Below are 26,009 nucleotides of genomic sequence, written 5' to 3'. Positions count from 1 at the left end.
AAAAACGGTGGCTAGCATGGGACGGCATTTCTGGTGGCCAACCATGAGAGTGGATGTCAGGAGGTGGGGACAGGAGTGTCCTACGTGTGCTACCATGAAGGCCGACCATGGCCGAACCCAAGGGCTCTTACATCCACTTCCGACCCCGGATAGACCATGGGATAGCATATCACTGGACTTCGTGGTGGGCCTACCGGTAGACCAGGGGATGACGGCAATACTGGTGGTGGTGGATTACTTGACGAAAATGGGGCACTTCATCCCCTGCAAGAGAGTCCCTACGGCCGGGGAATTGGCGTCACTACTCCTAAAGAATGTGGTACGACTGCATGGATTACCTGGGGTGATCGTGTCGGACCGGGGGTCGCAGTTTACTGCGCAATTCTGGAAGACTTGGTGCACTGCGCTGCATGTTAAGACCGCCCTGTCCACCAGCTACCACCCTCAAACGGACGGCCAAACCGAGCGCCTGAACCAAACGCTCAAACAGTATCTGCGATGTTTTGTGGACCAGGGCAGGGAAGAATGGGTCGACTTGCTATGGGTTGCAGAGATAGCCTATAACAACGCCACTCACAGCTCCACACAGTCATCTCCGTTCTATAGCAACTATGGCCAACATCCCAGGTTCTTGCCATTTCTACATCCGTTCAGAGAGGACAGGATTCCCGCCACAGCGGACAGGGTGGCACACATAAAAGACACGTTGATGCGCTCAAGGGCTGTCCTAATAGAGGCCAAGAGAAGATACAAGGCTGCGGCAGATAGGAAGAGAAGGCCCGGGCCACTGTACCGCACTGGAGACTACGTCTGGATATCCACAAGAAACATGAGGTTTCGAAAGAACAGTGTGTTCCATCCCAAGTACATGGGCCCCTATCGAATTACCAAGTGTATGGGTCCCGTGAACGTGAAGGTGTGCTTGCCCCAGTCATTGCGGATACACCCTGTCTTTCATGTATCATTGCTCAAACCAGCACCCTCCAAGCCGTCTGGGACACCTAGGCCGGTATGCGTGGAGTCGGAGGTGGAGTATGAAGTGTCGGGCATACGGGCGTCCAAATGGCGCAGGGGGAAGCTGTGGTACCTGGTTGCGTGGAAAGGCTATGGCCCGGAGGAGCATTCATGGGAACCGGCTGAAGGGGTTCATGCTCCGCGCTTGGTCTCCTTGTTCCATCGGCGTTTTCCTGCCAGCGCTGGACCCGTGGGGAGCCGCTGAGAGGGAGGATGTACTGTCAAGAATTCCTGTCATACAAGGGAAACACGCCCTTATGTAAACAGGAGAGCTGTTACATAACTCAAGGGAAACACGCCCTTATGAAAACAGGAGAGCTGTTACATAACTCAAGGGAAACACGCCCTTATGTAAACAGGAGAGCTGTTACATAACTCAAGGGAAACACGCCCTTATGTAAACAGGAGAGCTGTTACATAACTCAAGGAAAATACGCCCTATAAAGGGAGGAACCGGGAGGTACAAGGCTGTCGGATATTGTGTTTACACCGACGTACCTGCTTCGTGAAGAGCAGTGTTCCGGAGTGGTGCTCCAGTAAGGCAAGAACGGAGGTAGGTCGAGTCGTTACTCCCTGGGCCGTGTCTTGCCCCATCGTCACCTGTGAAGGACCCGGAAGCTCTACCGGTCAACCATTGAGCTTCGCTTTTTGACTCGGCTGAGTCCAAGCGCAGTGGCGCTTTTGCTGGTTGGAGTCGTAACTCCCAGCCCGACCAGAGACACAGGGACTGCCAGCTGTAACGCACACCAGGAGGTGTTTGCCGCGTTACAGACTCGGAAGTCCACAGGATCGATCGGGCGGCTGCTCTCGGTTCAGTCTTCTTGCTTGTGATTGGGGTATCGGTGACGCATCACCAGGAGGTGACTCCGCGTCCCGGTGCAGTCTGAGGAAGAGGTTGAGCGGCTGCTCCCTTCAGGTAGAGACCCCGGCTGGGTGTTTCCCTGACTCCTCGATTCTCCCCAACACTCTTCGTGCCCCTCACAGCCTACCGATTGGCATTGTCGGCCATTTCATTTCTGCCCTCTGTTGGCATACGCCGGGATCGGCGTATATGCAGAGGACGGTTAGGACCATCCGTGCTGTGGGCTGGTAACGTACTTAGCCTGAAGGATTCCAGTGACTATAACTTTTGTTTGTTCTTTGTATTTTATTTGCCTTCATTAAAAGAACTAACCCTTCACAAGTGGTTGCGTCCTCATTGTCGTGTCTGTTAAACGATCCTGAGACGTTCAGGGCGTTACACTTGCACTTCTTCAGCTTTTAACTGTTCTGCATTAATACCAACCATTTCCTCTTTTGGAACAGGACAACCATTCTGAACTTCGTAGCAATGAACTCTAGTATCAACTGCAAATGGTAAACTATTTTCTTGGAAGTAACTCTCTTCATTAAAAAAAGGTTCACTATTAGACGTATGTTTCCATTCTCCACTAAATTTACAAAAGTTGCTACTTTTCACAAGTCTTTTTTTTTTTACTTTTGTCTTTCAGAATCTTCATTGTGTTATCCAACAGTTTCATCATCTTCAAAATCAAAATGAATATTTTTGTTTTAATTTAAAAGCAGTATCAACTATGCTTTCAATATGCTGTTTCTGTTTCAATTGCAGCACTTTATTTTTATATTTCTGGCATCCTCTTATTAAATTCTGAAGAACTCTATTTCGAAAAAGTCTTTCACAAATTTCTTGAAATTGTTTTTGTCTACGGGTAACAAATACTCTTTCCTTATCATGATATTTTTTCTTGCATTTTGAAGTCGAAGTCTGCTTCTCCTTACTTGAAAAATTCTTCTTTTTCCTTTGTGTGATGTTATTTTCATTAAGGTGCCGATTCCGATCCGTTAAAAAAAATTACCGTACGACTCGTATCCGTATTTTTTTTACGTACGATTCGTACAAGTCCCGTACAACCGGTGAAGTACCATTCGTACGTGAAAAATACATGCGAATCGCTTCGGGAAAAGTCTACGAGACGTCCCCGGACAGTTTTGCATACAAATCGTAAAACTGAAGTCTGAGCGTGCAAGTACGATCCGTACCGCCCTTCCGAAAACACAAGTGCATGGAAAAGACCCCGTACGGAGCGAACGCCGTACCACTCGTATCCGGGTAAACTTGTGCACGGGATACGAGTCGTACAGCCCCCCCCTCCCCCCATATGTCAGCACCGTACCCCCCCATGTCCGCACTTTACCCCAGCCCCGTACGTGTACGCGCCGTACCCCACCACCGTACCCCAGCCCCGTACACGTACGCACCATACCCCACCACCATACCCCAGCCCCTTACTTGTACGCACCGTACCCCACCACTGTACCCCAGCCCCGTACATGTACACACCGTACCCCACCACCGTACCCCAGCCCCTTACTTGTATGCACCGTACCCCACCACCATACCCCAGCCCTGTACTTGGACGCACCGTACCCCAGCTCCGTACCCCACGCCTGTACTTGGAAGCAATGTACCCCAGCGCCATACCCCAGCACCGTACCCCAGCCCCGTACCCCAGTGCCATACCCCAGCCGCGTACATGTACGCTCCATACCCCAACACCATACCCCAGCCCCGTACATGTACACACCGTACCCCAATGCCGTACCCCAGCCCCGTACATGTACGCACCGTACCCCACCACCGTACCCCAGTCCCGTACTTGGACACACCGTACCCCAGCACCGTACCGCAGCCCCGTACCCCAGCGCTGTACCCCAGCCCCGTACATGTACGCACCGTACCCCAACGCCGTACCCCAGCCCCGTACTTGTACGCACCGTATCCCACCACCATACCCCAGCCCCATACTTGGACGCACCGTACCCCAGCACCATACTTGTACGCACCGTACCCCAGGACCGTATCCCAGCCCCGTACTTGGACGCACCATACCCCACCACCGCACCCCAGCATTGCATATGTACGAACCGTACAACAACATTGCATATGTGAGCACTGTACAACAACATTGCGTATGTACGCACCTTACATACGCTAAAACTACTCGTACAGAACCAGGACACTGTAAAACAGCACAAGGAGGGTCAATTCGACTCACACAACACCACAAAACACGTCTACAGTAGAAAAAACATCTAAAAGACTGACCTGGCACATCCAAACAGGCAAACAGAGGCCCAAACTCACAACCACCTCTTATAACACACCCACCAAAATTTCAAACCCAGCCACACCCACAAATGGACCAATAAAAAGGGCCCACACTCACAAACCATGAGCCTTTGCAACAGACCCACTGCCGACAGACACCACACACAAACAACGGCACCCATACACCTTAACTTACACACCTTCACAAACCTCCTTCACACATACCCCTCTACACATTCACACACACACCTACACATTCACACCCACACACCCACAACCATTCACACCCACACCCCACACCATGCCCACAGACAAGAATCCAAAGTTCACAAGGGAGGAGCTGGACATCCTTGTTAACGAAGTCATCAGAGTCGAGCCACAGCTCTTTGGAACATTGGTCAGACAGACCAGCATAGCCGAAAAATCACGCCTGTGGCAGAGGATCGTCGATCGGGTGAATGCTGTTGCACCCATCAGAAGGACCAGGAATGAATGCCAAGCCAGGTGGTACGATCTGCGAAGGGCAGTCAAGCGCAAAATGAACGAGGACTATGCCCAGAGCAACATCACTGGAGGTGGGCTGCCAAGCAGACCGGTACATTACTATCCCTGCGAGGAGAAGGTGATGGCCCTGCTTCCGCTGGTGGGAGTACACGGAGTCGAAGGAGTTGCCAAGCCTGGTGAGTACACACACAACTTACGTAACATGGGGGTAATGTCATCCACACCCCAACTACAACAAATGCACTCACCTACCCCCAAGCCCTCCCCGGACACAACCACACTCAAAAACAACGCTCATGCCACTAACATGTGTATGCCCCATTCACAAAGCAAGGCAATGCCATGTCCCAGCCTACACAAACCACAAACCCAAGACTGGATGTCCGGGATGCTGGGAGGGTGGGGATCACTAAACATATTGTACAACTCAGAAACAGACACCATTGCCCTCAGCCCATATGGCCCAGGTACATACCCATGCACCATGCTCAATGCACAGGGACTGGCAAATTACTGACAAGGTAGCTGACACTTGGCCCTGCTGTAGGCAGCACAAGGCCCAACTGTGACCACTGCAAACTCTAACACAAACACAACAAGCTCAGATATCTAGGACAGGAACTCACACTCACTGACATGGCAGCATGCTCCATGGGGGGACAGATACATCACCTGGGAGACCCACTGCCAAATCACACTACACCCACCAGCAGGCACCGTCAATCAATCAACAATCGATCAGGGTACTTGTAAGGACCAATACTTACCTGTGAGGGTTTCAAGGCGCTGAGGGGGGGGTTCCACTACTGCTCGAAGAGCCAGGTCTTGAGGAGTCTTCTGAAGGCAAGTAGGTCTTGGGTCAGTCGTAGGTGGGTTGGGAGGGTGTTCCAGATCTTGGCGGTGAGGTAGGAGAAGGATCTGCCGCAGGCGGCCGTACGTTGGATGCGGGGGACAGCTGCGAGGGCAAGGCTGCCGGAGCGGAGCTGGCGGCTGGGGGTGTAGAAGCAGAGTCTGATGTTCAGGTAGGCTTGCCGGCGTTGTGGAGTGCCTTGTGTGCTTGAGTGAGGAGCTTGAAGGTGATCCTCCTGTCGATGTGGAGCCAGTGCAGGTCACTCAGGAGGGGGGGTGATGTGGCTGTGGCGGGGGGCGTTGATGATCAGTCGTGCGGAGGCGTTTTGGAAGCGTTGTAGCCGCCGTTGGTGTTTGGATGGGAGTCCTGCGTAGAGTGCATTGCCGTAGTCCAGTCTGCTGCTGACGAGGGCCTGTGTCACTGTTCTACTTGTTTCGGTCAGGATCCACCTGTAGATCCGGTGGAGCGTGCGTAGGGTGTTGTAGCAGGAGAAGGAGACGGCGTTGACCTGCTTGGACATGGGCAACTAGAATATGTATGAAACATGGATGTTGCATTAAACAGCATTAACATTGTCCCTCTCTCACACACAGGGCAACGTCAAGGATATCCCCCCAACATTGGAGGGGAAATACCACAGTCCCAGGCTCAGGAGGAATCCGATCCCACCGGCAGCGACACCTCACAACACTCCGCGGATGACCCCAACCCACCTGGCCCCTCTGGTGTCCAAGCCCCTGCAGCACCTGCTTCAGGTACATCTGTGCCAACCACCACCCCCATTACTGCCACATCCCAGGAGACACCCAGGAGCCCTGCCCACACTGAACAACTGAGCCAGTCTGACCTGGAGGGACAAGGTTTGCCGGGCACCCAGGAGGAGGCAGACAACACCGACACTGCCATCCCTTAGGGGTCCCGTAGACCCGATGTGCCCACAATGGCAGGCCAGGCTCGTGTGGGCAGGGGTGGTGGGAGTGGGGGCAGGTGGAGGCGAGAACCTGACCAGACAGCTGAAGGGACCGGTATGTCACACGTATGCAACATCATGGAGGCATACCGGCGTGACACCAGGGCCATCAGTCAGGTAGTGGCGACCCTCACAGACATTAAGAATCAGCAGGCCGAGCAACACGCCAGTCAACAACAACACCAAGGACGGATGGAGGCAAGACTGGCTGAGCTCCTGGCGCTGCAAAGGGACATAAGCCATTCACTCCGTCGGATCGCCGACAACATGGGCAACTCTCCCTGTGACACCAGGCGCACACCAGCACCAGCCACAGGGAGGGAGGAGGAGGAGGAGGAGGATTCGTCCGACGGAGCGTCCCAAGTATCGTCAAGGCCTGCATCTGAGGGTCCCCGGAGGAAGGTGGGTCATCCACGGAAAAGACCGTGAGAGTCAGCAGACCATCCACATCTCCCAGGTCACCTGGCCTGGCACCTGGCCCTCTGGCGCAACAGCCCCACCTCACCCAATGACATTCTCTGCCACATGGACTTGCTGGTCACAGTCTGACCAATGATGACCAACACTGTGGTCTGGACTCTGATGAATTTAAATGCCAAGGATCCCATCTCCCCCTTTCTATGCACCCGGTAGAGCACCTTATTTTTTTCTAACAAAACACGCACCCCACCGAGAATAAAACTATTTATTTATTATTAGATGTTGCAGTCATTTTGCATTAGTCTACAACATACATGTGGGTAAATGTCAAACTATGCCTGAGTGTTGAACTAACTCCAGCCAACCATACCCTGGGATCTGAGTCCGGGACAGGACACACATGGGTCACAATGTCTCATCCGATACAGCCTGGGAGCCCAATACTCACCCGTGATGGCCTCAAGCTGCTGGGGGGGGGGCTTGCAATACTGTGCGGACACACCAATCACGAAGAGGATGATGAAGGCCTAGAGGTCATGGCTCATGTGGAGGTTGCCGGGGAGGGAGTCCCAGGTATGTTTGTCCAGGTGGGAGAACCATCTCCTTCATGCTGGAGTGTTGTGGATGTGAAGAATGGTGGCCAGGCCAAGTTCGGATGCATAGAGTTGGGCCAACGGGGTCTTGGATGACAGACGTACAAGGTTGATTTTGGGGTCTGGGGTTGTTTGCCTCCTGAGTGTGTGTGAGGAGTGTGAAGGTCATCCTGCAGCACACAGTGATCCCTTGCAGCTATCTCAGGTGGACGGTGATGTGGATGGGGTGTGGGATGTTGAAGCTGAGTTGTGCAGATGCACCCTGGATGTGGACAAGTTTCCTGTGAGTTTGGATGTACTTGCTCTGTAGAGGGCGGGGCAGTAGTTGACACGGCTGGTGTCGTGGACCTGGGGGATGGTCTGTCTTTCCTTGGAGTGGATCTATCTGTGGATCATGTGCATCATGCATAGGGTGTTGCAGCATGAGGTACAGATGCTGGTGATTTGCATGGCAAATGTGAGTGACAAATCCATGATGCACACCATCTTGTGTGCGTGGCCACTGGGTGCTTGTGTAGGGCCCCTGCGGGTGGGACACAAGGAGTTGAGGCAGCTGTAAGGGGACAATCCTCAGATGATTACCTCAGTCCTGTACAAGTCCAGCCTCAGGTGGCTGATGTTCAGCCATTCATCCGCGGACCTCATGCCTTCTTGAATGTTGGAACTGGCAATGGCTGCGTCTTTGGTGAGGGTGAGGAGCACCTGAGTGTCAATGGCATACGACATGATGATGATGTTGTGTGCGCATGTGATGGTGGAGAGGGGAGTCCTGGACACATTGAAGATTGACACGCTGAGAGATGATCCCTGGGCCATGTGCCAGATGACGCCACTATACTACATGCTGAAGGCTTGAGTCCCACTCTCATGGCCTTGCTGGTGGACGGAGCTGGTGTGGAGCAGGAGGAACATGATCTGGTAGGTGTGACAGGGCCTGGAAGGCGGGGCAGCACTGTGTAGGCAGTTGGAGTTGCACACTCAGCATGCAAAGGTGTTGTGTGTGCGCTTAGGGTATGCCTGAGAGCAGGCGGTTGATTTTCGGATGGACATTGCTTGGAGGGTGGCTGCAACATCAGACTGTAGTGTGATGTTGGTCATGCAAGGACATGAGGGTCATGCAATGTGCACGTTGCATGTGCTGACGGTCCTGCCTTTGGCACCGCGTGGCCTCAACAGTGGCACAGACAAGATGATGACAGCCAAATGAATGGGTGGAGGGAGGCAGGGAGGAGCATCTTTGAGGTGTGTGTGTTGCAGAATCCCACTACTTTGTGTGCCCTTGCTGCAGGGGCCGCAGCAGCAGGCGGCATGTCCTGGAAACTATGCCAAAAGTAGCACACAAAGATAAGGATGTCAGAAGGGACAACTGCAACAGGCGTATGTAAAGGAAGGAGTGTCCAGTTACCCATGGCACACCCAGAGAAAATGGATGCACAATCACCACAGATGACTGACACAGGATCAGGAAACAGAAGGCCGAGCCGCGCACAGGAGACACACCCTCAGCAGGCGTTGACGGCCCGTCGTGGGGACCAACATGCTCAAATACATACACAACCGTGGACTTCATGCACAATCGAGATTCTAACCCATGAAGAACTGCATGCATGTAGCCAAATTACACATAGACTCATATGCACAATCTTTGACAACTATGCCAGAGATGCCACATGCAAAGTGGCAAGAGACCTGCATTGACAGAGATGACGCACCTTGGAGGGTGAGGAACCCCTTTATTACTCAGGCTCACACTAAGGGAAATGCATCAATATGAACAGACTCACAGGTCATTTGGCTGAACATGTGGGACCTACACTGGACACCCCCTTCACAACACAGATGTAGTAAATCCAAATGGCCTGGCACACAAGTTAAGGGGATGAGCCAAACACCCCCTGATGCACACGGAAAGGCTGCAATTCCCCATTGAGCCTCTTATGGGGATGTCCCACACTATGTCCATCCGTAGCATCCCGTATGTTTCTGAGAAGTTTTACACACATTGATGCCTTTATCAGAATCCACAAACCATTACAGATGACTGTCACGAAGGTTGACAATCAATTCATGGGAGTCATGCTACATGTCATGTGCCCCATGGTGAGTCGACATGTATGCATGGTAACCCAACATGCACAGGAGCAGTCCCCACACATTCCAAACACGTAACACCCCCAAAATGCCTTTCTGCAATCCTCACCCAAAATGACTTTTCCCCATATCAGTGCATGGAACGCTGATTCAGCACACGTTGCATTACTCATGAGGAATAGCAGGAGGCCAACGATGACACAACCAGACAACATGAGCAAGAACCTGTGGATGACAAACACACAAGAAGTCAGCTAAAAGATTGTTATCCGCATACATGGTCATTTACACTACAGGAATAATGTTGTCACCATACGATTTGAAAATTTAGTGTCTCAGCTAAAATGAGTGGAATGACATCATCACTCAAGTGACACATCAGAACACACATCTAAGTCACTTAGCATACAGTCAGCGGGACACCCACATTGCAACACATGCCACACAAGGCTCCAAGTGTGCACACTCAGACCCAGTGACTCACCATTATGAAAAGAAGTTGCGTATGAGCTGACTCCGGATATCCTCCTCCTCCTCCTCACTTGCCTCGTGACCAAGCCCTTCATCCTCCACGGGTGGATGTTCCTGCTCATGCTGCTCCAGGATGAGTGGCACTGCCTTCTCCACTGCCATGTTGTGCAGCATGCAGCACACAAGGAAGATTTTGCAGACCTTTGCCGGTGCAAATGGGAGGGACCCGCCTGTCTTGTGAAGGCACCGGAATCGGCTCTTCAGGAGGTCAAACGTCCTCTCAATCACTCGCCTGGTCTGCCCATGTGCAATGTTGTAACAGTGATCTGCAGCTGATCTTGGGTTGCGGAGAGGCGTCATCAGCCATGGCATGTTGGGATAGCCAGAGTCCCCTACATGGAAACATCATGTAAATAAGTGGGTCAGGAGATGCTGTAAGATACAAAGATACCGCAAAACACAGGACAAACAGAGTATACCCACCAACAAGACATGCTCGTTCGTTGTGCAGCTGCAGCATCATTTGTGGCACCCTGCTACGCCTCATGATGTAGGCATCGTGTGCTGACCCTGGAAAACGTGCACAGACATGGGAAATCAGCATGTTAGCAAGACACACCACAAGGGCATTCATAGAGTGGTATTGTTTATGGTTGCGATAGGCGACCTCCTGTGCCTGTGGTGGTACCAAAGCCACATGTGTCCCATCAATGGACCCAATGCCATGGGGCATCCCTCCCACGGCATAGAAATCACCCTTGACTCCTGTCAACTCCTCAGGAGTCGGAAAATGGATGAATTCATCCAGGTGCTCCAACATGGCTGCCAAAACATCATGCAGGACACGGCTGAACATCGTTTGTGACATGCCACCAACATCAGCTATGGTGAATTGAAACGTACCTGTGGCAAAAAAATGTAGGGCTGCCATCACCTTCATCTTGGGGGTCAGAGCAGTAGGATACCTGTGCCGTGGTTGGAGGTGTGGTGCCAGCTTGGCGGTCAAGTCCTCAACTGTTGGGTGAATCTGTAACGGCGTATGCAGTCACGTTCCCTCATGGCACCCAAGTCTGGCATTGGTCTGGGGACAGGCGGAGCCCTGCAGAAAATTGGAATGAATAACGAACAGTGAGAATATAACAACATCAATGTCAATGAACTGAGCACATGCTCAACTGCTAATACACATCTGCTAAATACAGAGTCTGGTCTGTGCAATACATCCAGGACACGTATGCCAGCCAGGTGATACTCCTACGAAAAGCCAGCTACACCGGTTGATTGTCAAGTCTACATGACATGCCCTGAAACGAGCTGTGGGCCAGTGTCAGTGAACAGCCAGAGACATCACAAGAGTGACATACATCCACATATCAGCATTTGAAGGATGTCATCTCATACAGACAGCTGACAGCAAGCTAGACGCACAGATCACATGGAATGTCAAATGTACAGATCACACACATTGCGATGAAGGGGTACACGTGAAAACAGAAAACACAGACATTGAGACAACGCAGATATGTCCTCATGTCAAAATATCATGTTCGATGCATACAGACACGTTACATGGAAATCCACATGTGGCATGGTGTGCGTAGATGTGTGCCATGCCCATCTACACACAGACACATGTTGGATGCAGCAACAGCAGATGCAGTTGACGGAACACCAACAGCAAGCTCATGGGAACACATGACACACACATGACATAGTCACATCGGTGCACGCTGGTCGTTAAATGTCAGTTGTTAGTGTCCCTGTCCCTGGCATCAGGGGACAGTTGCGGGTGGTGGTGACTGTGCCATACCAGTGATGCTGTGCTTGACACGTTTGTACTACATGCACACATGTGCAAAGTGTGAAGGGGAAGTGTGCCACATAGTGCCCCATCACACATGACATGTGTACACAGGTCATCACACATCAATTGTGCAAATACATGAAGAGACATGTGCAATATCACTGCCTGACACACTTAGGCCCTGCACATGTAGGACAGCAATGACAATGACTTGATGTACATCCTTGTGCGAGTCTGAGACCTCCATTCCTTTCGTGTGCACATCCTATCAACATTGTAAGCATGTGAAACGCACTGTACACACGCTCTGAGGGCGTGTGTATGGTCCGTATCACTATAGTAGTGGTGCCGTAGGAGCACGCGTGGTACGGACCGTACACATGTACGTGTACTACCAGTGCATACACATACGTGTACTACCAGTGCGTACCCGTACGGGTAGGCACTGGTAGTACACGTACATGTAGGCACTGGTAGTACACGTACGGGTACGTGTACTACCAGTGCCTACACGTACGTGTACTACCAGTGCCTACCCGTACGGGTACGCACTGGTAGTACACATACAGGTATGTGTACTACCAGTGCCTACATGTACATGTAGGCACTGGTAGTACACGTACGGGTACGTGTAGTACCAGTGCGTACCCGTACATGTACGCACTGGTAGTCAACGTACGTGTAGGCACTGGTAGTACTACCAGTGCCTAAACGTACATGTACTACCAGTGCCTACACGTACTGGTATGCACTGGTAGTACACGTACGGGTACGTGTACCACCAGTGCGTACCCGTACGTGTACGCACTGGTAGTACACGTATGTGTAGGCACTGGTAGTACACGTACCCGTACGTGTACTACCAGTGCCTACATGTACGTGTACTACCAGTGCCTACACGTACGTGTAGGCACTGGTAGTACACGTACGTGTAGGCACTGGTAGTACACGTACCCGTACGTGTACTACCAGTGCGTACACGTACATGTAGGCACTGATAGTACACGTACGTGTAGTACACGTACGTGTAGGCACTGATAGTACACGTACGTGTAGGCACTGGTAGTACACGTACCCGTACGTGTACTACCAGTGCGTACACGTACGTGTCAAACGCACTGTGCAACTGGTGCCGTAGGGGTACGTGTGAAACGCACCGTACCTGTGTGTGGATTTGAAAATTCACATAAGGGATAAGTATTAGGCACTAAATGCAAGCTGGTTGTCAGGGATACAGAGTTTTCAGTTCAAATTTTTCCATCAGGTGTCCTGGAAAAGTCAGTTGGCCACAAAATACAATGTTGCAAAGTGGTTGTTGACTTGACATGATGCTCAAAATTTGAACGATGCAAATGCTGTCACTGGTGTATGTGGAAAGGGATTGGAGTAAATGTAAGATGCAAATGAATCTGACCAATCACTATGAACTCCTCCAAATGAATGCCCCTCAGCAAGACAGATATAAGTCAGCCAGAACCCATGAGAGGGCACTTGCCTGCACAACTTTCCTGTTGACAACACTGCTGCAGTCTGTGCTTCCTCTGGCACCATGTCAAGGTCTGTGGAGAGGGCCCAGCCATTCACCCAGGAAGAGAATGAGGCATTGCTGGATGTCATCCACCCACAGTACACCAGCCTGTAAGGGAGACCAGGGGAGCAGGTGAGTGCTGACTCCACTACCTTTGACTGTGCACCTTTTTGTGACTGTCACTTCTGGCATTGTGTCCAGGTGTGACAGATATGCAATGTTGTTTAGAGTGGGTCCCAGGGGGGGGGGGTGGCTTATGTTTCCCATGCAGAGCATGATGTAGTTCCTGTGTGCACTCCTCACTTGCATTGTGCTTACTGTGATATTCACTGCATAGTGCATGACACATTCAGCCTGGCTAATCCTTTGTGGCATTTTTTGTCTATAGTCCTGAGGTGATTCAGTGGTCCCCCCAGTGTGACAGGTGACTGTACCCACAGATGTGTGTGAGTTGAGTGGAGCTGTGGTGAGAGTGTCCAAGTGATGTGTACGCCCCCTGGACATTGATGTGTGTGAATGTTCCTTGTCATGTGGGTGAGTGTCTATGTGAAGTGTTGCACCACAGCTGCATGGAGGAGGCAACAGCTCTACCCATCTGATGTGAGAAGTAAGCCGTGCTGTGTGTCTGAATTGCTGAGCTAGCTCCACCCCTGTGACACCACACAGGCAAGTGGCACATGTGCAGAGTGAGGTTTGTATCCGCTGTTGCCAATGGCATGTGATTGAGCTGTGCCTGTGTGTGTCTGTGTACTCTGCTGAGGTTGCGTCAGTGGCCTGGGGCATGTAACTGCTTGGAGGTGCTGTCCATCAGCATGGTGTTGCTTGTGATGCACAGTGTGTGCCATGATCATGGAGTGTGTCGCACCCCTCATGCCACCTGTGTACTTTCAATGCCATGTAGTGCATTGGGGCTTCCACAGAGGCCAATGTCCATATGACAAAGATGCTATTCCTTGGCAGCATCCTATGCTCTGTTCAACATATCAAAGATGTTCAAATGTGTGTCTTTCTGACATGGAGCAGGTTTAGTGATGTTGTCTCACTTTGTCATCCTCACAGCTGACTGCCTACGAGAAGGGGACATCTGGAAGCGGGCCGTCAGGGCCGTGAGATCGGTGGAGGGTCGCAGTCTGCGCCTAGCCCAAGTCCGCAAACGATGGCAGGACATCCGGTGCTGGACCCGGAGGATCACCCGGGTCCAGCTGGGGGACGCCTGACCCACCAGATGAGGCGTGTCCCGGCGGTGGTCTTCCCTGACATGGATAGGCAGTTGCTGGAGAGACAGCAGCAAGAAGGGGGTAGGTACATGTGTGTTTGTTGTGTGTCACCAGCTTTTGGAAGTGCTCAGTCGCCTGGATACACTGCGAGGGTTTATATGTGCAGTGCATATCCTGTTCCCCCAAGTCAACCGGTGCTGTTCATCCTCCCTTCCCCTCCTTGACATGTGTTCCCTGATCTGTGTGTAATCACTATTGCACATGGTCATCTAGGCTGCCAGTTAATTCAAGTGCACATTGCTTTCTGCATCATGTGTGGGGGTGGTCTGTGACATGTGTTGGTACCTTGCCTGTGCCCTGTCCTGTTCAGTCATTTGGGGGTCCATATTTGTTGGCACTGATGCTGAGTCTCAACATAGGAGTGTGAGGTTTCAAATGAACAGACTTGCAGCATGCATGACTGATATTGTGGCCTCAGACATGATGTGCATGAGTGGGAGATATGCATAGTGCCGGGACGGTTGCTCATGTTACAGTCAGATCATTCCTGGACCATGGAGCAGTGTGCCCACTACAGTCACCTGAGACACCCTTGCCTCCTAATCATGTGTGTCATCCAACACTGTGCCCATTCTCTGTGTGTTCAGCATAGGTTGGCCTCTGTGGCATTGTTCCCTGGCCTCATTTGTATTTATCTAAAGTGTGCTACATGTGTCCACTGGACAGGATGACCCAATTTTGCTTGTGCATACTCAAACTGGGCAGTGCCTGTGTGTCTATTCACAACTATCTGTTGATGGTTGTTTGTCACAAATGTGTGTTGGCAGCCTCACAAGGTGATAAGGAGTACATTTGGGAATTATTGATGCACATTTTTGTAAACCCTGATTAAGAGGTGTCACTTCTTGATCTGTCTCAATCACATTGTCTCTGGTATGGGGGATTGTGCGGGTGGCCTACATGTCCAAACCTTATGTCTCCTTGCCAGGTCTGACCTGTGTGTGATAATTGTCTGGACAGACACTCAACATGCAGTGTCCCAGTGATGTTGTGCAGGGTTTAATGTTTGTGCTTTGCAGCATGTGTCAAAAGTTTAAATACATGATTCCTGTTCATCCATTTTTGGCACCAGTGTGTGGTCCAGATGCTACGTAGTTTTGTCTTTGTGTGCTGACATCTGTGTGGACATTCTGGCTTGCCATGAGGGTGTCTCCTCAGTGCAGGTGTGCCTTATTCCAACACAATTGCAGGCCCATTAGCTTATGCATTGTCCTGTGTTTGGACATGTGTGCCACTCCACATGACAGGCAGTGGGTCAGATGTGTTGGCAACTGTGTCATCATGGTACGGATAGTCATGTGACAGGTGGCATGATTCAAGTTGTTAGTCAAAAAGTCTTGTACCTTGGCACTCACTACACTTGTCAACATGTCTTCATGTTTTCAATGCTTGACTTTGATGTTTTGTTGTGAAGGACAATAATGTGCCTGCATGACAGATGTCTCCCAAGGAAGTGCACAAGAAACAACCTTTACACTTTAAGGGAACACGCCCGCACATTTTAAAGAAAGGCACAGTTTGAATAAGACTGTTTTTCAAATTATACATATCCATGTTCCTACAGTGTGGTGGCATTTGGGTAAGTCCTTGGTTGTTGCTGATACCAACTTACGAGTGTCAAGTCATCCAGACCGCCGTGGTCCCATGTATATGTACTTTCTGAAACCCCATTTCTTTCTAACAGTGGCTTCTTTGAATAAGGCTGGCAGCTCATACAATGACTGTGTAAATGTAGTTTTGTGTGCACCTCCTTGTGTGTCTTCTTTTATAGAGGCACATGTGTGTTCTGTTCACAAAGTGGCACATTCACACATTCTAAACATGAAGATTGTGTAAAGTGGCGAGATTCCCAAGGGATCAAAATGTATTTCGTTTGGGTTTCAAAAGTACTTACAGGTCTCTGAGTGTGGGGACACCTTCAGCATTGAGGTCTGCTATTTAGCCTTGGGTGCACAAATACTGTTTCTTTCACAGTAAACAAGAGGTGGCATTCTTTCATAGTATTACTGTGCTCAACTGTTCCCAGACACTAGCTTCTCAGTATATTTCTAATTCAAGTTTTTGGCTGTTGTGTCCCATTTTTCATTGTTTCCAAGTGGCATGGTGGGTCAACCAACTGGGGAGTACAGGGCTTACATATGTGCGGCGTCATCTAGATGTTACTCCTAATGCATTGCCTGATATGCACTGTGACCTATTTTGTTTTGACTCATGTGTCAGATGTATACAGGTGACTGATTATTTTCTGTATCTTCACCTTGCCCACAGCATCATCGGAGGAAACCGAGGGAGACACCTGCACGGACCTGGAGGAGGGATCCAGCACCGGTGCCACCAGTGCTGCCGAGTCTGTGGGAGCAAGTGGCACGGAGGGCGAGGGAAGTCAGGCGGAGGACCTGTCTGGTGGCGACACCGACTACGATGCTGACGGGTCCGAGGCTGAACTCAGCGAGGGGGCGGAGGCTGCTACAACACCTGGCAGCAGCACAACATCTGTCCCCGCCTCCTCCATTCCCATCACCGCCCTCCCAGTTGCTCCGGTCCCTTCTGTCCGTGCAGGGCACCACCATGTCTCCTTCGGGCCAGGCACCGCACCCCCTGCCCCTGTCACCCCTGCTGCCCTCACTGCAGAGTATGTGGACATTCAGCAGCAGTTGCAGGTTGACCAGACAATGATGCTGAATGTCCTCCATGGCCACACCACACTGCTGACACAGATGGTGTCGTTCATGGAGGGCATGTCAGCAGCGATGTCTGACCAACGGATGTTGCTGAGGTCCATGGACTCTTCACTGATGGCAGCAGTGAGTCTCCTGCAGCGCTTCGTCCCCCCCTACCCCAGCCCCATCCACACTTCCCACTCCCAAGCCTGTCCCCTGCACACCCAGACATTCCCAAGCACGCACCCCACCAGACACAGGCAGTACACCACCACGTAGGGGCAACCAAACACCTCCTGGCACGCACACTCAGGGGGATAAAGGCACACCCACTGGGTCTGGGGCACACAGACATACACGCAGCCACAGTCTGAGTCCGCATGCCTCACTACCCAGTCCCTCCAAAAGCACTTCCCTTGGCTCCCCTGCCACACAGTCAGACAAGGCGAGCTACATGTCTGTGCTGGGTCTCAGCCCCACTGTGTCACCAGCCCACAAGCGGGCAAGGCACTCCCCGGGTAGGGGAGTTGAGTCCCCCCATGTCCACCCCCTCCCCCAGAAGCGCTGCACCCCATCCCTTCGACCCCCCCTCCTTTGTGCCTGTGGTTTCTTCTGGGGCAGGGGATACTCTGGACGCCCTGGCAGAAGTGTGCAGCGCCGAGCTCACCTCCACCTTCGGTGCTGCCCCACCCCCTGTGGTGGAGGCGTGCGGCCCTGCACCCACCACACCTACTCTTACACCTCCTGTCCCTGCGGTGCCTGGTCCTTCCCCACATGATGCCCCCCCCCCGTCGACGAACCTGAGGGTTCCACTGTGCAGGCAAGCTAGGGGAGACGCGTGCCCATGTGTCCCCCCAAGGACTTCTATTCTGGACTGGCCATTGGCCTTTGTATATAGTGTTCTTGAAAAAACAATATTTGTATGCTAATTAAAGCATTTTTTTTTTACTTTGAACACTATTGCATTTCAGGTATTGATGTTGGTGCTGATGCTCCAGGGGGTGGGGTTGTGGTAATGTGTTATGTTTCTGGCAAAGGTTCGAGTCTGATGGTCATGAGGTGGACCATGGGATCTGCGTGCCATCACAAGGTCTCTGCAAAGGATCTTTGGTCGTGTGCGTTATTTTTTTTTGAGACATTGTACCAAGGAGTGTCCCTTCCTCCGTGGCACCTGACATCTTTCCTGCAGAGAGTTGCACAATTGTTGTGCTGACCTGTGTATACATTCCCTTTGTTGGTGACGGATCCCTTCAACTATGGCCATGCCTGCTCAGCAATGTCTCCGGCTGCATCGTCTGTGCCATCCTTGCTAGTCACTGTACTTGTGTATTGAGTATGTTGACATGCCTTCATGGAGAATATCTCCATTTTCCGCACTATGCATGTGTGTAATCCCAGCCTAGCACACATATGGTACTTGTTCTGAAGGGTATTTGGGCACCTGACTCACAATAGTGGGCATTGTATCTGTGGGAACTTCACCCTATTCCTTCCATTAGAGACAACATCTTGGTGGCTGTCCTAGCACCTGTACATTCCTATCAGTCTTGGGATGTGTGTGACAGTGTGTGTTCCCTTTGGCTCTCTTAGTTTAGTAGGCGTTGACATGACTATGCAGTCTTGTGGCATGATCTCTGTGTGTGTATAGTGCTGCATCCGCCAGGGGTGGTTATGCATGTGTCATTTCGTCCTCACACCCACATGTGGTGTGTCATGCAGTGGGGGAAAGACATCCATCCTCATGGGAGTGGGACACTGCTGTCAGTGATGTGTTGTTATGGCACTATCAACATAGTCAAAAATTAGGGATGCGTACATACACCCATGGAGTTGTGGTCATCTGATAATGATGTACACACCCCCATGTCTCTGTCCACTGCTGGTATTCCTCTGCACCCACCCCTCACATGTCTCTGTCCACTGCTGGTATTCCTCTGCACCCACCCCTCACATGTCTCTGTCCACTGCTGGTATTCCTCTGCATCCACCCCTCACATGTCTCTGTCCACTGCTGGGAGTGATAGGCACCCACCCCCATTTTTCTATCCACTGATGGGAGTGATAGGCACCCACCCCCATGTCTCTGTCCACTGCTGGTATTCGTCTGCACCCACCCCACACATGTCTCTGTCCACTGCTGGTATTCCTCTGCACCCACCCCTCACATGTCTCTGTCCACTGCTGGTATTCCTCTGCACCCACCCCTCACATGTCTCTGTCCACTGCTGGGAGTGATAGGCACCCACCCCCATGTCTCTGTCCACTGAGGGGAGTGATAGGCACCCACCCCCATGTCTCTGTCCACTGCTGGTATTCCTCTGCACCCACCCCTCACATGTCTCTGTCCACTGCTGGTATTCCTCTGCACCCACCCCTCACATGTCTCTGTCCACTGCTGGTATTCCTCTGCACCCACCCCTCACATGTCTCTGTTCACAGCTGGGAGTGATAGGCACCCACCCCCATGTCTCTGTCCACTGATGGGAGTGATAGGCACCCACCCCCATGTCTCTGTCCACTGCTGGTATTCCTCTGCACCCACCCCTCATATGTCTCTGCCCACTGCTGGGAGTGATAGGCACCCACCCCTCACATGTCTCTGTCCACTGCTGGTATTCCTCTGCACCCACCCCTCACATGTCTCTGTCCACTGATGGGAACGATAGGCACCCACCCCTACCATGTCTCTGTCCACTGATGGGAGTGATAGGCACCCACCCTATGTCTCTGTCCACTGCTGGTATTCCTCTGTACCCACCCCTCACATGTCTCTGTCCACTGCTAGGAGTGATAGGTCCCCACCCCTCACATGTCTCTGTCCACTGCTGGTATTCCTCTGCACCCACCCCTCACATGTCTCTGTCCACTGCTGGGAGTGATAGGTAGGGGTGGGCGGAATTTGCGTAATCGCGTTACGCAAATCTCCGCGAAACGGTAAAAAATCTCCGCGAACACGCAGAAATTCCGCGAACACGCGGAATTGCTTGTTCGCGATGCTTTTTTCCTGTTCACAATCGCCGTTTGCGTGCTCCGGGAGAAATATCTCACGAACACGCATTTTGAGAACGCGAACAAGCAAATAATTTCGCCAACTTGCGGAAAGCAGAATTTTGGGCAATTTCGCGTTCTCCGTGGAACGCGAAATTACCCAAACTCCGCAAATTCCGCGAGCGGAACGGAATTTGCCACCCAGGCCTAGTGATAGGCACCCACCCCTCACATGTCTCTGTCCACTGCTGGGAGTGATATCACCCACCCCATGTCTCTGTCCACTGCTGGGAGTGGTAGGCACCGACCCCTCACATGTCTCTGTCCACTGCTGGGAGTGATAGGCACCCACCCCTCACATGTCTCTGTCCACTGCTGGGAGTGATAGGCACCCACCCCCATGTCTCTGTCCACTGATGGGAGTGATAAGCACCCACCCCTCACATGTCTCTGTCCACTGCTGGGAGTGATAGGCACCCACCCCTCACATGTCTCTGTCCACTGCTGGTATTCCTCTGCACCCACCCCTCACATGTCTCTGTCCACTGCTGGGAGGGATAGGCACACACCCCCATGTCTCTGTCCACTGCTGGGAGTGATAGGCACCCACCCCTCACATGTCTCTGTCCACTGCTGGTATTCCTCTGCACCCACCCCTCACATGTCTCCGTCTACTGCTGGGAGTGATAGGCACCCACCCCTCACATATCTCTGTCCACTGCTGGGAGTGATAGGCACCCACCCCTTACATGTCTCTGTCCACTGCTGGGAGTGATAGGCACCCACCCCCATGTCTCTGTCCACTGATGGGAGTGATAGGCACCCACCCCTTACATGTCTCTGTCCACTGCTGATATTCCTCTACACCCACCTCTCACATGTCTCTGTCCACTGCTGGGAGTGATAGGCACCCACCCCTCACATGTCTTTGTCCACTGCTGGGAATCCTAGCCAGCCACCCCTCACATGTCTCTGTCCACTGCTGGGAGTTGTCGTAAATAAAGTATTACGCACTCATAATTTCTATATGTATCAATATGATCATGCATAAAGCAAGAGGCTGAGTCTGTGGTATCAGGTTCAAAAGGGCTTTATTCCAATAACTCGAGTTATAGGGAGAATAGTTCCATCACCACAAGGGAGCAGGAAGGGTCTTCTGAAACTTTATTCACAGAGTACAGTATATATACATTCAATATTATACGTAAGCAGGAGCGCTTCAGGCAGAGCAAGAGAAAATGAGATAAGAGCATGTGGGCGTGTAAGTAGGCGTGAAGGTGGGCGTCCATGTGGGCGTCCACGTGATGATCATTGGTGAATGTCATAGGTGGGTGGATACCTGGAGGGGGTTGCGTGATCAGCTGGAACTTTACTGGAACTTTGCCTTACTTGTGCTCAACTCGAGCATGACGTGTAACTGACGTGTAGCTGGGGGAAAGCTGCTTGTGCAGTCGGGGAGTCTGGAAGAGAGGCCTTCAGTGTCAGGACGACCAGTACATCTTGTATTATCTGATATCTAAAGTCCGGAGCAGGGACTGATCTGTGACATAGGTTGCCCACCACCAAGAGCCGATGTGGCATCTACTTCTTCATTCACTGCGTAGGCCTTACATGGGGGCTATGGGCTTTTCACTGACGTGAGCTTTGCAATCACACAAAAAGAGACAGAAATGCTAGGCTCTATCCTTTGCAGACGGGTTGTGTTTATTCCTCCTTTTCCAGGCAGGAATGTGTTTCAGTAGGAGTAAGCAGATAACCGTGCTCAATACTGTCTCGGCACCTCGGACAGGGCCCCTTTGGCTGAGGCCCAAGTGTGCAAGGCCAAAGATATGCAGCTGCAGCTCTCAGAGCGTCTGAGGCCTGAAACCTCTTTTCGGCTCTGGCTGAGCCACAAAAACAGGCTTTGATGAAAATGACACGAGTGCAGGAAAACATGATGCAAAACGTGTAGGCCTCAATGCAGATTTGTCGTTTCTCTCATGGGAGACTGGATGATGGCAGGCCACGTTATAGCATAAGCATCATGGTAGACAGGCCATGGAGGGAAAATGCATGGCATACATGCGTGTGCATAGAAATACATTGGGGGACACATAGGGGACACATAGGCCTCATAATTTTTATTTCCTCATTCCCTCCTTGTCCCCTAGTGGACCCTTCATGTCACATCTATTTTCATGAGACAGTCGATCTGTTCTTGCAGCATTATTTTTCCATTTTCAATACTTAGTATATTGGGATGTGGAACACATGCAGTAGCACACAGGCCGCAAATGGCCGGGCCACACTGCAGACATAGACAACAACTGAATATCATTAGTAGTATTAACCCACAGACGGTCAACACTTTCCATCCCCATACCGATATTACGCCCCAGAGCCAACTGGACCAAGTCCACGTGCCTGGGTCTTGGTGTATGCTTTGGGCAATCTTGTGGAGCCTTGTTATTGCTTTGTATACAGACGGTGCGTTATTAGGGATGAAAACGCAACAGCTGGAGCCGATGATCCTACAAGCCCCGCCCCTATCCGCCAGGATGACGTCAAGAACAAGACGATTCTGAAGAACGACCATTCTCATAGCAGACTGTTCCTGGGTCAAGTTCCCCAGGGCTGATGCAGTCTCATTTGCAACTGTTTCTAGAATCCTTGTTAACCTGCGGATAAGTTTACTATTCTGGACGGGACCTATGAAGAAAAAGAATCCTTTGTTGAAATCTGTATATTGCTCCCAAGCTGTCTCAGTCTGGTCAATGCCGGTGGCATCGAGCCCTCGTCTGTGTCTGATAAGTGCTAGTTGGAGATCTTGATGATAGTTTGATGGGGCCAAGAAAACGGGTGGTAAAAGAAATGATATGTAGCACGTCCCACCCCAGTCTAAGGGCAGTTGCACATAGGCTGTCTGGCCACAAATAAAGTAGGTGTGTCGTGATGCTCTGAAATAGGACTTTCCTTTGTCTTTAAACTCTATTATAGTATTACACTCGCTGTGCCCCAAATGTACTGAGCCTTCTTTTCTGACACACAAGTCCCCTCTCACTGGCAGGACTGTAATTGAGGATGGACCTACAGTGTGTATGGGCTTGACATTCAACATTATAAAGTCGAGGGTCGCATTTCCCTGCAGATACTCTTCATTTTCTAGATCTGTACCTTTTCTTTGGGGAAGACCTTCTTCGTCTGGGAAACATGCTTCATTCATGACTCTATTCAAGTTACCCCATACCCAGTCACCCCTACACTCCTTGTCTTGACATTCTTTGGCATCACCGTTGATTGATGTCATTAAGGCAAACCATGCTCCGCAAGAACCATTATGGGAGAACGGAAAAGGGAAAAGAGGCAACACTCCCTTCATCTTCTGATACGGGGGAAGTCGGCCACAGACCCAGCAGTCTGTAGCATTGCTAGTCTGATGTGCATGGTGCAGCATCTGAAAAAAGGTATTGTTGCGTAAGGCAAGTCGATATGATAGCTCATGGGATGGTAGATCACTAAATGTGTGCTTTATGGTATCATTAATGGAGGAGTGTAAGAGTGAGGAAATAGGAGGAAAAATAGCATGTAGTATTAAGCTGATACATATTATCGTGATGCACAGAAGGGATAGAAAAATCAAAGTCACTATACATCTACTACGTAATATTTTACAGTATTTGTTTTTTATCTTGCTCTTTTTATCATTATCATTGTCCAAGATCTTATGCAAGCCAGAATACATGTTCAACCGCTTCACCACCTAGTGGACTTAATTGATCAAACGGGTTCTGACTTTTTAGATCTAAGTTTAGCTTTGTACTCCTGCTGGGGAGTCTCCTCTAGTAAAGGGGGCTCAAAGCCTGAAAAGTTCGTGTCCTTTTTAAAAGAATCGTTATTCCCGAAGTAGCGTTTACAATGATGAAGATGAACCCATCCTTTCTGTCCTTCGACTTTAACAGCTGTCCTCGTCGTTAATAACACTAACTTCGGCGCCTTCCACCTCGGCTCAAGAGGGCTCGATCTGTCAAAGTTCCTTATTAAAACATAATCCCCAGGAGCGATGGAGTGTTCTTTGACCTGGGTGTTGTCAGGGAAGGCGGCAGCAACCTGCGAACGACAAGAGAGTAGTGCAGACATCAAGGAAGCCAGGTAATCTGTCAGCATGTTACTATCAACATCAGTAATCTTTTTAGGCATCGGAGTGCCCCACATGTTCGGTGGTCTACCGAAGACCACTTCATAGGGAGATAATCCTGTTCTAGAATGGGCTACCATTCGCATGTAAAAGAGGGCAACCGGCCGGGCTACCATCCAATCTACACCTTTGTCTGCGCAAATCTTTGCTAGTTTTATCTTTAAGGTCTGATTGTGCCTTTCTACAAGGCCTGCTGCTTCAGGATGTCGTACACAATGGAACTTCCAGGTATACCCTAACAGAAGGGACACCTGCTTCATGAGTTCAGAGGAGAAAGGCTGACCGTTGTCGGAATATACGACACGCGGTAACCCATAACGTGGGAAAAACTCTCGCACCAATTGTCTGGCGGTAGTTACAGCAGTATAATCAGGGACTGGGTAAGCTTCTGGCCACCTTGTCAGCGAACATACTACTACCAGGACATATTTGTAACCTCTACATCTGTCCATTTGGATATAATCCATCTGGAGGACTTCAAAAGGGTGGTCAGGTGGATGGAATCCACCTTGTTCCATCGGAATGCCTTTACCTGGATTGAATTGGCAACAGATCATACATGTTCTGACCTTTTGTTTCGCTGCTGCACGCAGGTGCTTGTTGAACCATATATTCTGTAAGCTGTCTAGCATTGCTTTCTCTCCTAAGTGTGCAGGACTATGTGCGGTATTTATTATCACTTGTACCATCGAATCAGGAAGAAACCATGTTGCTTTGCCCTTAGTCATCCAACCCTGATCAGTCAGTACCCCTCCTTGTTCCGACCATTTCTTTAATTCGTCTAGAGTAGCATGTGTCTGTATGTCTTGTACATCCCTGGAAGGATCCCTGACTGTCATGGCTTTGGTCATTGATGGTATCTGTGAGTTCGTCATGTCTAGTGGGGTCTGAGCTGTCTGTTTAGCAGTTCGGTCTGCCAGATCATTGCCTTGAGAAATGGTATCTGTGGCTTTAGTATGTGCTTTGCATTTTAGGATAGCTATGGCAGTCGGTAAATGTATCGCTTCCAGAAGGGCTTGTATAAGGGGGCCATGCTGTATCTTGGCCCCGTGAGAGGTCAAGAAACCTCTTTCTCTCCACAGTACTCCGAAGTCATGAACTACCCCGAATGCGTATTGTGAATCGGTGTAAATGTTTACTCTTAAGTGCTTAGCTCTTATGCATGCTTGTGTCAGAGCGATAAGCTCTGCTGCTTGTGCTGACAGTATGTCTATTCTTTTAGTCTCTATGATTTCAGTAGCAGTGGTCACTGCATATGCTGCCACTAATCCTCCCGCCCCCGTCCTCATGCATGAGCCGTCAACATAGAGTGTTAGGTCAGGGTCTGGGAGTGCAACATCTGTCAAGTCTTGTCTTGGTTTAGTCACGGTATGTATCACTTCAACACAGTCATGTGGTGGAACGTTTTCTGTACTGGAGGGCAAAAGAGTAGCAGGATTCAGTATGTTGCATCGTCTGATCTCTATGTGTGGTTGAAATAACGTCAGCTCATAACCTGTCAGTCTCGCTACAGTCAGGTGTTGGGTTTGTGTCCGGTTCAAGAGAACCTCCACTGC

This window comes from Triturus cristatus, chromosome 2_2 (assembly GCF_964204655.1).
Source record: "Triturus cristatus chromosome 2_2, aTriCri1.1, whole genome shotgun sequence".
Classification (NCBI taxonomy): Eukaryota; Metazoa; Chordata; class Amphibia; order Caudata; family Salamandridae; genus Triturus; species Triturus cristatus.
This window is presented reverse-complemented; position numbering follows the sequence as displayed.